The sequence below is a fragment of the Artibeus jamaicensis genome, unplaced genomic scaffold (genome assembly GCF_021234435.1).
Source record: "Artibeus jamaicensis isolate MK-2021 breed Jamaican fruit bat unplaced genomic scaffold, CSHL_Jam_final scaffold_1019, whole genome shotgun sequence".
NCBI classification, from domain to species: domain Eukaryota; kingdom Metazoa; phylum Chordata; class Mammalia; order Chiroptera; family Phyllostomidae; genus Artibeus; species Artibeus jamaicensis.
Window position 1 is genome coordinate 18,823,197 of NW_026522025.1, and position 15,847 is coordinate 18,839,043.

The 15,847-nt window shown below is 40.5% G+C and overlaps 1 non-coding gene across 1 annotated transcript; it reads right to left on the bottom strand.

Annotated features, from left to right (window-relative positions):
* Positions 1-644: 644 nt before the first annotated feature.
* Positions 645-785, bottom strand: LOC119045312 (small nucleolar RNA SNORA42/SNORA80 family). Its single transcript, XR_005081768.2, has one exon. It is a non-coding gene; the product is annotated as a small nucleolar RNA SNORA42/SNORA80 family (small nucleolar RNA).
* Positions 786-15,847: the final 15,062 nt, after the last annotated feature.

Genomic DNA, 15,847 nt, shown 5'->3' on the forward strand with positions numbered 1-15,847 from the left:
ACCAATATGGCTATACCAGTTATACTCTCACCAGCAGTGTATGGGCATTTCAGTTGATCCATATATTAATGTTTTGATGTATTTTTCAAAGAATTATACAGCAATATCGTCAAGTTTACTTTCAGGGTTTTATAATGTTTAATAAAATTGGTCTCATATGGTATACAGAGATTTGAATACTGCTCTTTGAACTTATTTAAATTAACCTTATAACATGGCCATGTTATTAAATATTTTCCAAAAGGATGATTGTTAATGGCTGCATAATATTTTATCATAAGATTTTTTTACCATCCCTTGCAGCTATTGTCTGCTTCAGTTTCCTCAATGACACAATATTTGTATTTATGTCATTATACAACAATAATATTTACATTTGTATCCTATCATAGGGTATTTTGTAATTATGAAGGTAATAATCTAAGTACTGCTTTACATAGTAACTGTCATATAATTGATGTTCAACTAATTAGTGTCTTTCTCCTTCCAGCACTATATTTATTCTCCATAATGGAGAAAAATTATTCAAACATAGTAAGTAGATCTTCTTTCATTTCTTTCATGAGAGTTTTATAGTTATTGCCATATTGGCATATCCTATATATATTTTGTTAGATAGATGATAAAGTATATAATTTTTTCCCTACTGTGCAACCTGTTTCAGTGCCTGTGGCTTACAGATAGAAGCCAAACAATGATTCAAGGCCACAGTTTGCTTTGGCTTTGGAAAGTATCCCTCATGAAAGACCCAGGGGTATGGGCTTGCCTTAAATCCAAACCCATGTATAATAAAATATATCATTTTAGGGGATGTTACTGTAAATGTACTGTATTTTTAGTTTTAAATTTCAATTGTTCTTTGGTCTATATGTAGGAAAGCATTTGATTTTTGTATATTAACCTTGTATCCTGCAGTCTTGCTATGATCATCACTTACTAGTTTCAAGAGACTTTTCTCATTGTTGTTGATTTTTTGTCATTTTCTACATACGTAATTATCTCAGCTGTGAACAAAGAAAATTCTATTCCTTCATTTTCAGTATGTACATCTTTTATTTCCTTTTCTTGTCTTATTGCACTAGCTGTGTATTCAAGTATGATATTGATGGGAATAGTGGGAAGGAATATAAAGTACCTCCAAGACTCCTAGTCACCAGAAAGGCAGTTCACATAGGGGAGGGCAAAAATCAAGAAACTACTGAAACCGAGTAGTGTAGTGTGGAGTAGTTTTATTTTGCAAATTGTAATCATCAGCTCTCTGAAGACCTATTAATAAAATGAACTGGGACAGTAACTAATTTAGTGGCTTTATCTTTGGTTTTGGATGCAGCAGGGCAGAAGAACATGTTTGGGTTGATAGAGTTTCCTACCAAACAATCACAGATGGCTACACATAATGCAGCACACAGGAGGTGTGTCTGGGGAAACAGCTTGGTGAACTGGATTAAAGTCACTTTCAGGTCTGTTTACACTGGTAAGGGGGACTGCCCAATTCCTCCTATAAATGCTAATGGAATATCTCAGATAAAGTGACCGATATGCTTCATATGTAAGTCATGTGGGACAGGCTTACGATGACCTGGAAATTCATCTGCTGAATATGCCCTTTGTTGGATTATGGTTAATGCTGTGATTAAGGGCAGCCATTTTTCATGAACACCCCACATATTTTTACTGCTGCAAAATCAGGCAATAGTATGAGGATCCTTATAGATTTGGTGTCTCAGCTTCTCCTTGTGGGTCTTACAGGTAGTAGTAAAAAAACCATTCAATTAACTAATAAGAATGCAGGGAGGCAGAGGGGAAAATCAATGTACTCTTCCTAGAAAGGTGGAATTTTTTTTAACCACTATTAAGAAGAAGGAAACAAAGCAAATATTGATAGGAGTGAAATAAAGATTAAGAAGGGGAGACAGTCACAGGACTCATTTCAGCAGGGTGGAAATCTTTAGATGGTTTCTAAGAATGGGTTGAATAAAGTGGATCTTGATGGTCCTAAAGGATAAACAAAGGCATATTAAAGTTTTTTAAGAGTTTATGTGAACAAAATTCTACTTGAATTGGGCAGCACCAAATCAGAAATGGTTATGAACATTCTGGCAACAGGAGCTAGGGGAAATAGGTTTATAAAGAAGATGCAGAAACAAAGCAAGGGAACTCTTTGGCTATAGCTTAAGTGGTTGCCTTTTTTGGGAGCTCTGTTGGTTGTATGTGATTAGTTGGTGGGTTTTGATTTCTTAACCTTGTGGTATTACAGACTTAAGTTTTGGTTTACTTAGACTAATAAGGCAATAAAGCCACCTCAGCCTAAAGTCCACTTTATTTAATTAATTTTAAAATGTTATTAAAATGAAGCTCTCCTCCACCTGAATGTTTTATGACAATGGTATTACATTTGAAGAACATGGCCTGTACCTAGTATTGTAAAACCAGAATCTGTTGATGCACTCCTAATGGAGGCTACAGTTAGGAATGTAAGGGTTGATGGCATGAAGGTAAAAGTGTGTAGAAGAATTGGTGTGTTGAACAGTCTTTATGTGAAGTGGTTGCATCTATTTTACCTCATTGTATTATGGAGACAGACATTGTTTGTTACGGAGGAATGTTTCTCCTACTTAGCCTTATAAAATAGAAGGCATGTAAATCTGATCTTCAAGCAATATCAATTGGTCATGCTAAATGGAAACCAGTCAGATTGCAAGAGCCTGCACAGTGTAAAATAAAAGCTGGTGGGCTGATAGGGACAAGTTCTCAGTGACATTCTCATATGGATCATAGATGGGAACTTATGGAAAAGGCCCTAGAGTAGCTTCTCACAATGACTACTGGAACTTTGGACTAGAGAATTTTCATCTGAGGAGCCATTACTAGTTTACTATCATGATGTGGAGCCTGGCTCGTAGGGTCTGCCACATTGTGGACGAGATATAAAACATTCACATGGACTACTGAGTCCTGTGGGGGAAAAGGGTGAGCACACCTTTCCTCTCAAGGGGAGCAAAAGCCTTGGCTTCTGCCATGACAGGCCTTTATTTCTTTTTCTCTCTGCACATTACATGATGGTTTTCATTTACTATGCACAAAGGAGCAGATGCCTCTAATCACATCACAGAAGAAGGATATTTGCAAATGAAAAGGGAAGAGTAGTTGAACCCGTTACACTCATCTTTGGAAGGTTTGGCATGGATTTTAGGAAGTTACTTTGCAGTAAATGTTTTCTGCCTCAATTCAGGGTGAGGGAGTTTTGGCAAAAGCAAATCTCATAGCACTCTAGGTACAGTGCAGGCCTGATTCCCCACGGGAGGACCTCTTCGTGGGCATGAGTCCTGTGTGTATCCGAGTCGGAGCTGGGCCTACACCACGAAGAATGGTCTTCATTCTTCCCCTTTGTTTCCCCCTTGTTTTTAGTTAGGACTGCTATAGATCCCACAAAGCTTGCTACTTGCTGGTCTCTCGCATGACCCTGGGAAAATAATTTGCAAATACGTCCAAGTACACAGAGCATTATTATAATTAGTAAGCAACCAACAGTTCCAAAGACCCACATTCTCAGATTAAGCCCGTCAATTATGGTCAGGTGGTAATGATCAAATAGATAACATTCAAAGAACTCTGAGGGCCTATTTTGAGTCAGGGTCAGATAGCTAAAGGGCCATACAATTTTGGAGAAACAAACTTGTTTCAGGCTTGGACCCTTATCATTTAAATTGAGGGTATTGGCAAAGTAGGTTTCATTGGATTTTATACTTTCTTTCTTAGGCCCAATTGCCCCAGGGAACCTGCCCTTTCCAGCACAGGGCCACACCCACTCCCGTCATTGTTTCAGGCTTAAGTCGGGTGGGGGAAGTAAGGAAGCCAAGAGATTAGGAGATTTCTTGCAGACAGAATGAGGACTCTGGCTATGTGGAAAGCAGAGGGGTGAGGGCCCAACACCCCCTATTGCTATAGCCCCCCAAGTTCTTCCCTGGGGCCTCCCCATGATCATGCCTGTCTTAGGTCGTTTCCCCCTTGGAAAATCTTACTTGTCATTGGCTAACTGATCAAGCACCAGGGGCCAGGCGGGGTGAAGAAAAAGGAGCAGAAGCAGTGCTCCTGCCAGGGAGATAAGCTTTGTCTCCTTAGTGGCTTTTGGTCCAAAGGTGGCTCACTCAGCCTCAGCCTTGGCGGGGTTACAGCTTCTGAAACCAGGCAGGGCGGCAGTTCCCAACACTACTGGACGTTAATTAAAACTGCCCCTATGACTAAAGAACATAAAATAATCTTGAAGCTGGAAATATCGTGATGTCACAGGTAATGTTGGAGAAACTCTCTAATGTGGATTGCGGCTCCAAGAAAATTTCATAATAAAGTGGAAACAGTTTACACAAGATTGTGGTACATAAGGAGAGCGCATTGAGCCCCTTTTCCCCGAGGACTGACTCTGTGAAGAACATTGGAGTCTACCGTCTTATGGTCAGCATCTTATAAACAGCTCCTGACAGTCCAACAAAGAGTTGCTTGCTTTGCGAATGGCAGTTCCAAGGTGGACAGAAAACACCCTGCTTGGAAGGCTGCTGCATTCATCAAAAAGGGTAAAAACAGATTGGCTTGGCAACCTGAACTGCATACTGTTTTCCTAGCAGTGATGGAATGATTGAGTATTGGCAAAAGTCCCTATGTTTGGGTTTTTACTGTCTCATAGGCAGTGGCCAGTGGACTGGCCACACAATGGAAACCTGGCCTATTATAAGGATGCCCATACAGATCCCATCCCTGTGGATATCACTATGGGAATTTGAGAAGTGCATTAAAGTAGGACCTGTTGATGCCCATTAGGATGCCTTTCCAGGTCCAGAAGGTGATTAAATGAACAAGCAGACATTCCCATGCATTTGCTTAAGGTAGTCACCTATGTCCATGAGATGAGTGGATATGGGGGTGCTACAACAATGTAGAGATGTGGTGAGTTTTGACATATTTCTCTTGCACTCTCTGAGGCACAAAATGTCAATAAAAACTGTTCTGTCTGCCAGCAAAAGAGACAGAGACTACAGATAGCTATGTGGAAAATCCTCTGTGGAGAAAGCCGTGAACATAGCTGGTAATTCAGACTGATACGTGTAGCCTCAGGGAGCTATGAGTGGGTTCTGACAGGAATAGACACTAACTCTGGACTGGGCTTTGTTTACCAGGTGGTAGATGCAAATGCTCAGAATGCCATAAGAGTTGTAAGGTATTATGCCAGTTTGGACCTCTGAGTCCTATGTCTTAAGGTCAATGAACACACTTTACAGTTTACAGTGTCTAACAGTGGGCTGAGAGATACTCTCCTCAGAATAATAGTTTGATAGAAAATGGAAACGAACAATGAAAACATCGGTTGTCTAAAACAGGGAGGAGATATAAACATGGAGTGTTGGCTTATACACCTTCATGAGTGTGTGCTCCCACTCAGGAGGAGCAGAGCTCAAGAGGTGTCCCCACTAGATGGATTCCTCTATTTTTTCTGATGAATCCGGGGAAAAGTAAGTCAAGGAGGATACCTGTATGACTATGAAATTCTTTTTGAGTAGCAAGGACACTGATATAACAACTATACTTATTTTTTTGCCCTCACACCATCTCAATTTTGTTATTTTCCCTACTCAATGCAGTGGTTGCAGGACCAGGGCTACAATTACAAATGTTGGAAGCAGGAATAATTCCCAAGCCAAAACTATAACTATATAATTAAACCTTTATGTCAGAATTCCTAAGGGCCTGTTGGAGTGAGTTGTGCCTTTACGGTATCTGTCAAAATTGGTGTTGACAGTGAAAGTGGCTATATTGCCTGGTGATAAAAATAGCCATTTAATTTTATACCTGTGTATCCTTATGTATATGATGGGAATAGAGTGAGTGGGGAAGGGGGGCCCCTGTTCGGCTAGTATTGCTGCCTATAATTAAACCAGCGCAGTGGCCAAACCTAACGTTCTTCCCAAAGGTAGAAAAGTTTCAGTATAAATGAAGAGAGGGGTGAATAGTAGTTGAGAGTAAAAAAGTGAATAAATGGGTTATTTAACTAGGCAAATCCAATATTATATTAACAATTTAAAAGAGGTCTTGTGAAAGAGATGATACTGTCAATTATATCAGGTGTCTAAAAGGGTGAAGTCTTACATTGCGGGATTGTTCCAACTTTGGAACCTGACAGGATTTCATAGAAACATGAAAACCTAAGTGGCTTTGCCCTGGGAGATATTTTCTTAGAATGTGATGATTTATGGGACTAATTATCAGTGACTGAGTGGAATTCTAGTGATACACCATTATCTTTGGACATTTATAATTGATCATTTTGCCATACAAAGTTCAGAACCAGAGACAAGGGTGACTGTGACATAAAAGGAAATCTATATTTGGTCTCTGCCCCTGTTCTAGACGCAGAGCTTCTAAGACCCCTGGAATCCACAGTGTGCTAAGAGTATCTTTTTGCATATTAATAAGGTGACTGGTAGGTAGGGGCTGCTAGACAACCTCAGGTAGGGGGTGGTTGTCAGAAAAACCAAGACAGAGTTAAGAGGTTTGGAACTTTCAGCCAACTCCCATCCTTCAGAGTGGAAGGAGGGACCAGAAGTTGAGTGAATAATCAACCATGCCTGTGTGATGGAGTCCCCATAAAAAACTCTGACTGATGGGATTCAGAGAGCTTCTGGGTTGGTGAATGCATTGTATTTTGGGGGCCTGGCATAGTTCAACCAATGAGGACAGAAGCTCCTACATTCAGGACTCTTCCAGACCTCACCCTCGTACCTCTTCATCTGGCTGTTTGTATCCTTTATCAACCCTTTGTTATATAATAAATGTAATAAAGCTGGTGAATGTGTTTGCCTGAGTTGTATGAGCCATTTTTTCTAGCAAATTATTCAGCCTGAGGAGGAGGTCATCAGAACCCTCAATTTATGAGCCAGCTGGTCAGAAATATGGGAGGCCCAGATTTGTGATTGGCCTCTGAATTGTGGGGCAGTCTTGAGGAATTGAACTTTCAAGGGATCTCCTGGTATATGGTATATGGTGTCAGAATTCAGTAGAATCGTAGGATACCCAGCTGGGGCTGGAGACTTGGGTGTTGTGGGAAAAACCCCACACAACTGTGGTTCCTTTTATTCTACTGTCTCTCCAGATTTTACAGTAGCAGGTAGCCCATAGCTATCAATTCTGTGAAAAGGAAATCCAAGAAAAGTTGTTGACTTTTAACTTGTTCAGCTTCTTTTTTTCTTTTAAGAATGGGAGTGAGGGACTTCTGCCAAGATGGAGAGATAGGTGGAAGCACTGCACCTTCTCACACAACTAAGTTTAAAAACAATAAAGTTTTAGCAATAAAAACGCAGCCAAACCACAGAAAATTGAACTACAGGGAAGTCTGACAACAACGACCCCTTCAGCCAAACTGGTAAGAGGGGCAGAGCCAGCAGCAGAGCTGGGTTAGGCAGAAAAGATCCACTGGACTCGGGCGTGCGACCCAGGTATACCAGCAGCCATGGGTGGATCCCAGGTGTGGAGAAGCGGGGGGGACCCACTGAGGGCGCAAGGCAGTGGACCCACTGAGGGCTGATTGAGGTCACACATTCCCGAGCAGATAAACTGGTGAAGGAGCAATCAGTCAGATGGACTGCACAGGCCCCAGTGGCAGGAAGTAGCCTAGGGGACCACTATTGTCCCTCTCTGACCCCGCCCCCACATACAGCATCACAAACCAGCACCCTTGGTGGCCCCGCCCTGGTGAACAACTAAGGTTCCGCTCCTCATATGTAACAGGTACAAACAGATCAAAACATGGCTCAAGAACAACTCAGAGCACCTGAGCCAATAAATCTAAGCGATGAAGAAATAGCTAAACTTTCAGATGCACAGTTCAAAACACTGGTGATCAGGATGCTCACAGAACTGGTTGATTTTAGTCACAAATTAGAGGATCATATGAAGGTAAACTAATTGAAATGAATGGAAATATACAGGAAACCGATAGTAATGGAAAGGAAACTGGGACTCAAATCAAAGGAGTGGACCAGAAGGAGGAAAAAAATGACCAAACAGAAAAGGATGAAGAAACAAGAATTCAAAAAAATGAGGAGAGGCTTAGGAACCTTCAGGACATCTTTAAACATTCCAACATCCGAATTATAGGGGTACCAGAAAGGGAAGAGGAACAGCCACAAATGGAAAACTTATTTGAACAAATAATAAAGGAGAACTTCCTCAATCTGGCAAAGGGAACAGACTTCTAGGAAATCCAGGAAGCTCAGAGAGTCCCAAAGAAGGTGGACACAAGAAGGAACACACCAAGGCACATCATCATTACATTAGCCAAGATTAAAATGGAGAGAATCCTAGAAGCAGCAAGAGATAAGGGGACAGTCACCTACAAAGGAGTTCCCATCAGACTGTCAGCGGATTTCTCAAAAGAGACCTTACAAGCAAGAAGGGGCTGGAAAGAAGTATTCCAAGTCATGAAATCCAAAGACCTACATCCAAGATTCATCTATCCAGCAAAGCTTTCATTTAGAATGGAAGGGCAGATAAAGTGCTTCTCAGATAAGATCAAATTCAAGGAGTTCATCATCACCAAGCCCTTATTATATGAAATGTTAAAGGGACTTACCTAAGAAAAAGAAGATAAAAAAGATGAACAGTGAAAGGACAGCAAACTCACAGTTATTAAGAACCACACCTAAAACAAAAGCAAACTAAGAGGACAGCTAGATCAGGAGCAGAACCATAGAAATGAGATCTCATGGAGGGTTAGCAACAGGGGAGTGGGAGGAGGATAAGAGGGGAGAAGGTACAGAGAATAAGTAGTATAGATGGTAGGTAGAAAATAGATAGGGGGGAGGGCAAGAATAGTGTGGGAAATATAGAATCTACAGAATTTGAGACACGTGGTCATAAACTAAATGGGGGGGAATGGTGGAGGAGGGGTGTGCAGGGTGGAGGGGAATGAAGGGGGAAATAGAACAACTGTAATGGCATAATTAATAAAATATATTTAAAAAAGAATGGGAGTGACTTTTAAGGTCTTTATGTGTCAGGGCTGAAAGTGAAGTCTATAGACAGTAATTGTATTTATTGTTTGTTCTAAATTTTATACTAGAGCTTGCTTATTCAGGCTGTAATGTGGATGGCCAAAGATTTGTCTGGGATTCTGGCTATAACAACTGTAAATAAGTTAAAACCTGTAACTTATTTTAGCATCCCTTTTCAGTCTTAAATGTTCTTCGGTGTGGATGTAAATCAGATAGTCACCCTTGCTATAACACCCCTGGGAATAATCAAAGACTTCTCTGACAAAGGCAATTGTGTTTGGCTTTCAAACCCATAAACTTTGTTACTGGAAAACCATGTACTCCTTTTTCCTTTCTTTCTTTCCTTGGTATCTCTCTTTTTTCAGCATTTGTGTTTATTTTTGTTGTGTTCACAGAGACTCCTGTTTAAGTAACTAGAATACTTTGTGCTGTGACAATTAAGATCTTGCGTGGCCACGGAGCTTAACTATCAGGGCCAAGATTGGACAATGTCCATCTTAACATGACCATCTTAGTCTCTTCAGGCTGCTATAACAATACCATACAGTGGGTGCTTTATAAACCACAGAAATTTATTTCTCACATTTCTGGAGACTGGGACGTCTAAGATGAAGCTGCCAGTAGATTCGGTGCCTGGTGTGGCCCTGCTTCCTGGTTCATAGATGACTCTCTTTCCTATGAGTCTTTCATGGTCAAAAGGCCAACGGAACTCTGGAGTTTTGTTGATAAGGGCACTAATCCTATCCATGAAAGCTCTGCTATGCTGAGCTAATCACCTGTGAAGGCCTGCCTTCGCATAACACCACAGTGGGGATTAGATTTTCACATATGAATTTTGAGAAGAATACAACTATTTAGTATATAGCATTCTGTCCCCAGCCCCTCCTCCCCAAATCTATGCCCTTCTTACATGAAAATGCATTTATTACATCCCAATAGCCCCTAGAGCCTTAACTTATTCCAGCACAATTTTAACATCTAAAATTTAAGGTCTCTCCTAAATATCTGAGTCAGATATAGACAGTACCAGTACAATTCATCCTGGGGGAAATTCCTGTGTAACTGTGAATCTGTGAACTCAAGTGGTCTCTCATGTGTCTAAAATATAATAATGGGACAAGCATAAGATAGACCTTCCATTTAAAGAAATAGAAATATAAAAGAAAGGGGTGACAAGTCCCAAGTAGTCCAAACTAAAAGGCGAACTCCACGAGATTTTAGGGCTCATGAATAATCCTTTTTGGTTTGATGTTCTGCATTTTAAGATTATTTTCTCAATCTACAAGTTGTTCTAATGGTCTTGAATGCCTTATAGTATCAGAATTTCTAGTGCAAACACATGGACTAGACTCACTAGAATCCTTAAAACACTGAATTCTCCTGAAGAATTAAGCCAGACAGAAAAGACGGGCAATATTTTTCTTTGGGTTTCATTGCTTGTCTCTTACTCTACCAATTCCTATAATAATAAACCATTAATTCTGATACATTTCTATGAGTTAAGAATATTTTTAAGAATGCTCTTACCTTAGCTCTACAAGTAGGGAACTGGGGGCCGAGGCTAATTGACTTGCTGCAGGTCACTCTGTGAACCAGTAGCCTGGCTGAGATGTGGACCACGCTCTGTGCACCAGATGTGCTCTGCCACCAGCCGGGTCTGCCATCAATAAGCTCCTGACCTTGGATCCTTCTTTGTTGGCAGATGTCTACCATGTGTGCGAATATTTCTCTAGTTCATACTTGAATTGCTTTTCTGCCTGGCCAACTTTGCAGTGTTCCAGCATTTTCAGAGTATGTCAAACATACTGTAAAATAATATAAAAAAATATATTAGATATTGATGTCAGAGAATACATAAAATATACTGAGTCTTATATAGTTTCATACTAATAGAAAAAATTCAAATAGGTTTCAAAATCGAGCTTTTCTTGTACGTAAGATCTATGTAGCCAACTATACACTGTATTCTTCAAAAGGAAAATTGGTGAACAAATGTTTCTTTGTAGTACCTATGATAGCTAACAAATCATAAGTTATACTGTAAATACAGTGGCCCTTATGAAAACTCCTTTGATTTAGGCAGGACATCCTTGAATTATAACCTTCTATCCATCTCTATCTTCACAATGTACCTCCCAAAATGTCATAAATTGAAGTGGTTTGTCTTTCGATGAATTTCACTTTCTTTTGTTTTATATCTCCTTTCTTCATTCATTAGAATTGTATTTACTATAAAGCTGACTTCTTGATTTGTTTCTTTGGAGGCCAAGCCTGATCAAATAGACTGTTATAGTAAGGTCTGCCGAGGGCTTGATTATTCCCACTCACCTCAGAAGGTATCAAGAGGTAATAAATCTCATTTTGAAGAAGTTTCTGAAGCTTCGTGAGGGATGATTAGAAAGAGTTTTCAGGGAGCAAGAAGTGAGTTTACCTGCCAAAAAAGAGAAGCTCCTAAGAATCCTCGGTAATTGCTCCCAGCTAAAATGAGTCCGTAGTGGCCTCTTTGCCCAGAACTTAAGTAGGACACATAACTTATTGCAGAATTCCTCGCATCTCAAAAGCTTGACCTCTACTATTTTCAAGGGGAAGGTCAATTTTTCCTCAGTCTCTTTCTTCACCATTGCATGAAAAACTTTCATTTTGAAAACTTGTTACTGCTTATTTTGAGAAGATAGATAAAATCCTTGGACTATATGCCTGTGAATCAGAGATAATCTCTGGGCGAAAGCATTTTAAGTGTCAGCTGTACGAGTAGGGGATAGAAAAGAATTGGTCTTGGAAATAAGTCCACAGTAAAGATGGTAATATTAGGCACCGAGTAAGAAAAAGTAAACAAAGAGTCTGTGTTGATCTAGGCACCTACGTGCCCTGTAGGGACGGACAGATGGTAAAGAGTTCCTGCCTGGACCTAGCTCAATGGGGAACACGTTTCTATAAAGAGGCCACCGTAAGAAGAGCTAGGGTAAAAGGGGGATTCGGCTAAGCTAAGGAGGATTTCCTAGATGAAATAATGTCTGAGAATGTTTTTTTAATAACTCGCCTGTGATAGTTAAAATGTGTGTTAGCTTGCTAGGGCTGCCATAACAAAATACTTCAGGCTGAGCGGCTTCAACAACAGAAGTTAATTTTTGTAGACTTCTGGAGCCTAGACGGCAAGATCAAGGTGTCTGGCAGGTTTGGTTTCTTCAGAGGCTGTTTCCTTGATGTGCGGATGGCTGCCTTTCGGCTCCATCCTTGCATGGCTTCTCCTCAGTGTGCTCACTCCCATCCCTGGTATCTGTATGTGTCTAAATTTCCTCTTCTTACAAGGACACTTGTCCTGTATGGTTAGGGTCCACTCATATGACCTCATTTAAAACCTTAATTACTGCTTTAAAGGCTTCATCTCCAATATGGTCACATTCTGAGGTACTGGGGGTTAAATGGACATCAACATATGAACTTGGGAGGGAACACAATTCAATCTATAACAAAATGTTACAGGTCTTGGAAAGAAAGGATAGGCTTTTCCTTTCCATCTTCTTTATTTTTATTGCCTCCTTCTTCATTGAGAAATAATGTAGCATAACAGCTAAGAGCTTGTGTTCTGGAGCCAGTCTACTTGAATTCAGTCTTTGCTGTGCCATTTACTAGACTGATGCAGACTCCAGCCAGCAGTGTCCAAGGTGTTGTGGATGCAATGAACAAATTCACAGGCACTGCAGAAGTCCTGTGGAGAAAAAGGGACAGCTTGGCCACCCTCTGAGTGAGAGAGTGCCCTGACCCTTGCCTGGACAGGCTTTGACTGCTTTTCTGGGAGCACTAGTTCAAGGAAGGTCTTTATTCATCATTGTCAGGCAGTAATGATCAAACAATAGATAACATTCGAAGAACTATACGGGCTTCTTCTGAGTCAGGGTCAGTGAGTTAAAGGGCTATAAAAGTTTGGGAAACTCATTTCATGTTTGGACCTTTATCAGAAAATTGAGGACATTCTCAGAAAAGCAGATTTCACGGGATTTTATGCATTCTTTCTTGGGCCTGATGGCTCCAGAGAACCGCCCATTCCTGCCCAGGGCTGCAGCACCCTCCATCATGGTTTCAGGTTTAAGTCCGGGGTGGGTGGAAGTAAGGCAGGCAAGAGATTAGGAGACTTCTGGCAGACAGAATGAAGACTCAGGCTATGTCAAAGGTCAGAGGCAAGAGTCCATCATCCCCTTTTTCTATAGCCCCCCCCCCCCCAAGCCCTTCCCTGAGGGCCCCTTTGAGACCCTGCCTGCCTTAGCCCATCATTCCTCCCTTGAGGCTTCTTACCTGTCATTGGCTCATAAGTCCTCTGCCAGGGGCCAAGTAGGGTGAAGAGAAAGAGAGCAGAGAAGCTTCCCTGCTGGGAAGATAAGCTTTGTCTCCTTAGTGGCTTATGGTCCCAAAGTCTCTTTACTCAGCCTTAGCCATGGGGGTTAAAGCTTCTGAAACCGGGCAGGGTGGTTCCCAACACTATATGAAAAAGAGAAGGGAAGTTGCTTGATTTCTCTGTATCTCAGTTTCCTTGTGTGTGAAATGGAGAGGTTAATAACTGCCTATTAGGTTGCTGTGAAATTTAAATGAATACATATAACATAATAGTGTCTGGCATATAATAAACACTGAATAAGTATAAAAGATTGCAATAATCTCTGGGCATAAAATTGTACAATATGGTACACATACTAGTGCTCATAAATAAAGATTTGTGTTCTTTGGAGCTGTATCCCATTTTTCACCAAATATCATGATCAGAAAGATACATAAGTTAAGGTAACTAGACTTTCCCAGCTACCAGTTGTGTTACCTACTCTTCTCCTATTCACACTCATGTATTCACAGAGCATGCATCTGTCAGTTCATTTGTGTTTCTAAAATAATTCCAGTGAGATTTCAGACATCTAATATCGCTAATAGTAAAAACTCCACGTGTCTTTTTCATTTGTGTGGGTGATAATTCCATACTTTGGTGCGCTGTGCTAAATTTACCTTTAATCTAGGCTTCAGTAGATTTCTCATTTATCTGTTGTTTATAAAGACATTATCATTGTTTCCTCTCTTGTGTTCATAAACTCTAAATAATAAGCAAGTTGGAAACATTTTTAAAAATAATAACTAGGTGTGCTTTCCTAGACAGTGCCTTTCACCAATGACAATGACTTTCTAATAATCAAAACCAATTAATACATTTTTAGGCATGAACCAACTTAATAAAAGTGATGTCTCTGCAGTATTTTTTTAAGCACTTGTATAGATAGCATTTGCTGTCTGCCTGGCCCTGCTTTGAGCACTTTCCCATCACCGGTCCTCACAACTCTATCAAGTGGACTTTATCCTCATTTTACAGATGAGGAAGCTGGGGTACAAAGAGTTTAAGTTATCTGCCTTCCCACAGTGAGGAGTAGTGGATCTGTAAATTAGGCCCAGGCAGACATACTCGGATTTTCATTCTGGGCTCTCTTCCCTCTTCTAAGTTAGAGAAGACTACTTAGTCTCATTCTTTCTGGGCCACCCTTTTAAAACATCTTTTACTAGATCTTCTTTAGATGGGACAGATCTTGAATATTGGAATTTCCCAGGGTTCTATACTTGGAATGCCTGCTTTCTCCCTCTAAACACTTTTTTGCTAATATCTAGGGCTCACCCGCAGTCTAAATGGAAGTGGATCTTACATCTGTATCTCCAGAGCCATCTTTTCCCTGAACTGAGTATATATTTATAGCCACCCACCAGGTACCTCCAGCTTGGATGCTGAGCACACACGTGATTGAATTCTCCATTTGCCTCACTATCCCCAAATTGCTCCCTCTCCTTCAGTCCCAAAGCCCCAGCCTAATCGCAGACTGTATAGTCTGCCTCATTTAAAATGCACAATTGGGCACCAAGTTCTACTGAATCTAGCCCCACATGCTCTCTTCTTTTGTACCCGATGTCTAATCTTACCAACATAGCTTCAGTTTAGCATCTGTAGGTGGGTGTGAATATTCTATTGTCTTGTCATCTGTTAATGATTTTTACTTGCTAAAACTTAGTTTCAATGTTACACAGTTAGTTTATACCAGCATTCTTTGTAGTTTGAGATGTTTCAATCACTTTCATTAGTGTTATTTTCCTAAGATCCCTGCCCTGAGCCAGGATTTTATGTCTTGAGCCGGTCTTCTGTTTTCTAGGGAAGAGTCCAGTTCCTATTTCATCTCAGTAATGCTGTTCTGCAGGAGCAAGATACTTTCAGGATCGAGCCTTTTTTAGAATTTAAAAAATAGATGAATTTTTTTGTTTGTTTTCTCCCTTCGCAGTTACCAATGTGCAAACAGAATGCAAAGACTTAAAGATTTTTTAAGAACTATCTGGTATTTTTTTCTTTTAGTTAGTTCCCTGATCCACAAGAATCTCTTTGGGGAGGCTATTAATTATATTGTACATTATCTCTTAACTGGAGTTTGCAGCTCTCAAAGTTCTCTCTCTTTCTCTCTATTCTAATTTATCCTCCATATGATCTTCTTATAAATGGGGGAAAAAAGATATATTGGTCACTGGGTTAAGTAAACACTTTTTCAGAATGGCTTGCGGGGCTTTTGACAAGGCGGCTAAAAATTACTTCTCCAGGCTCGTCTTTCTCTCCTAACATGCCCTTGAAATTCAAGTTACAGCAACTTCTGGCCTCCACGCCTCTGCACAACTTTTCTCTTTCTCTAACGCTATGTGTTCCTTCCGCATCTAAAATCCCACACGTCCATCAAGACCTGAGCCTGTATCACTCTGGCACTCTCATCCAGTGTCTCTAACCACCGCGATACCCAGGA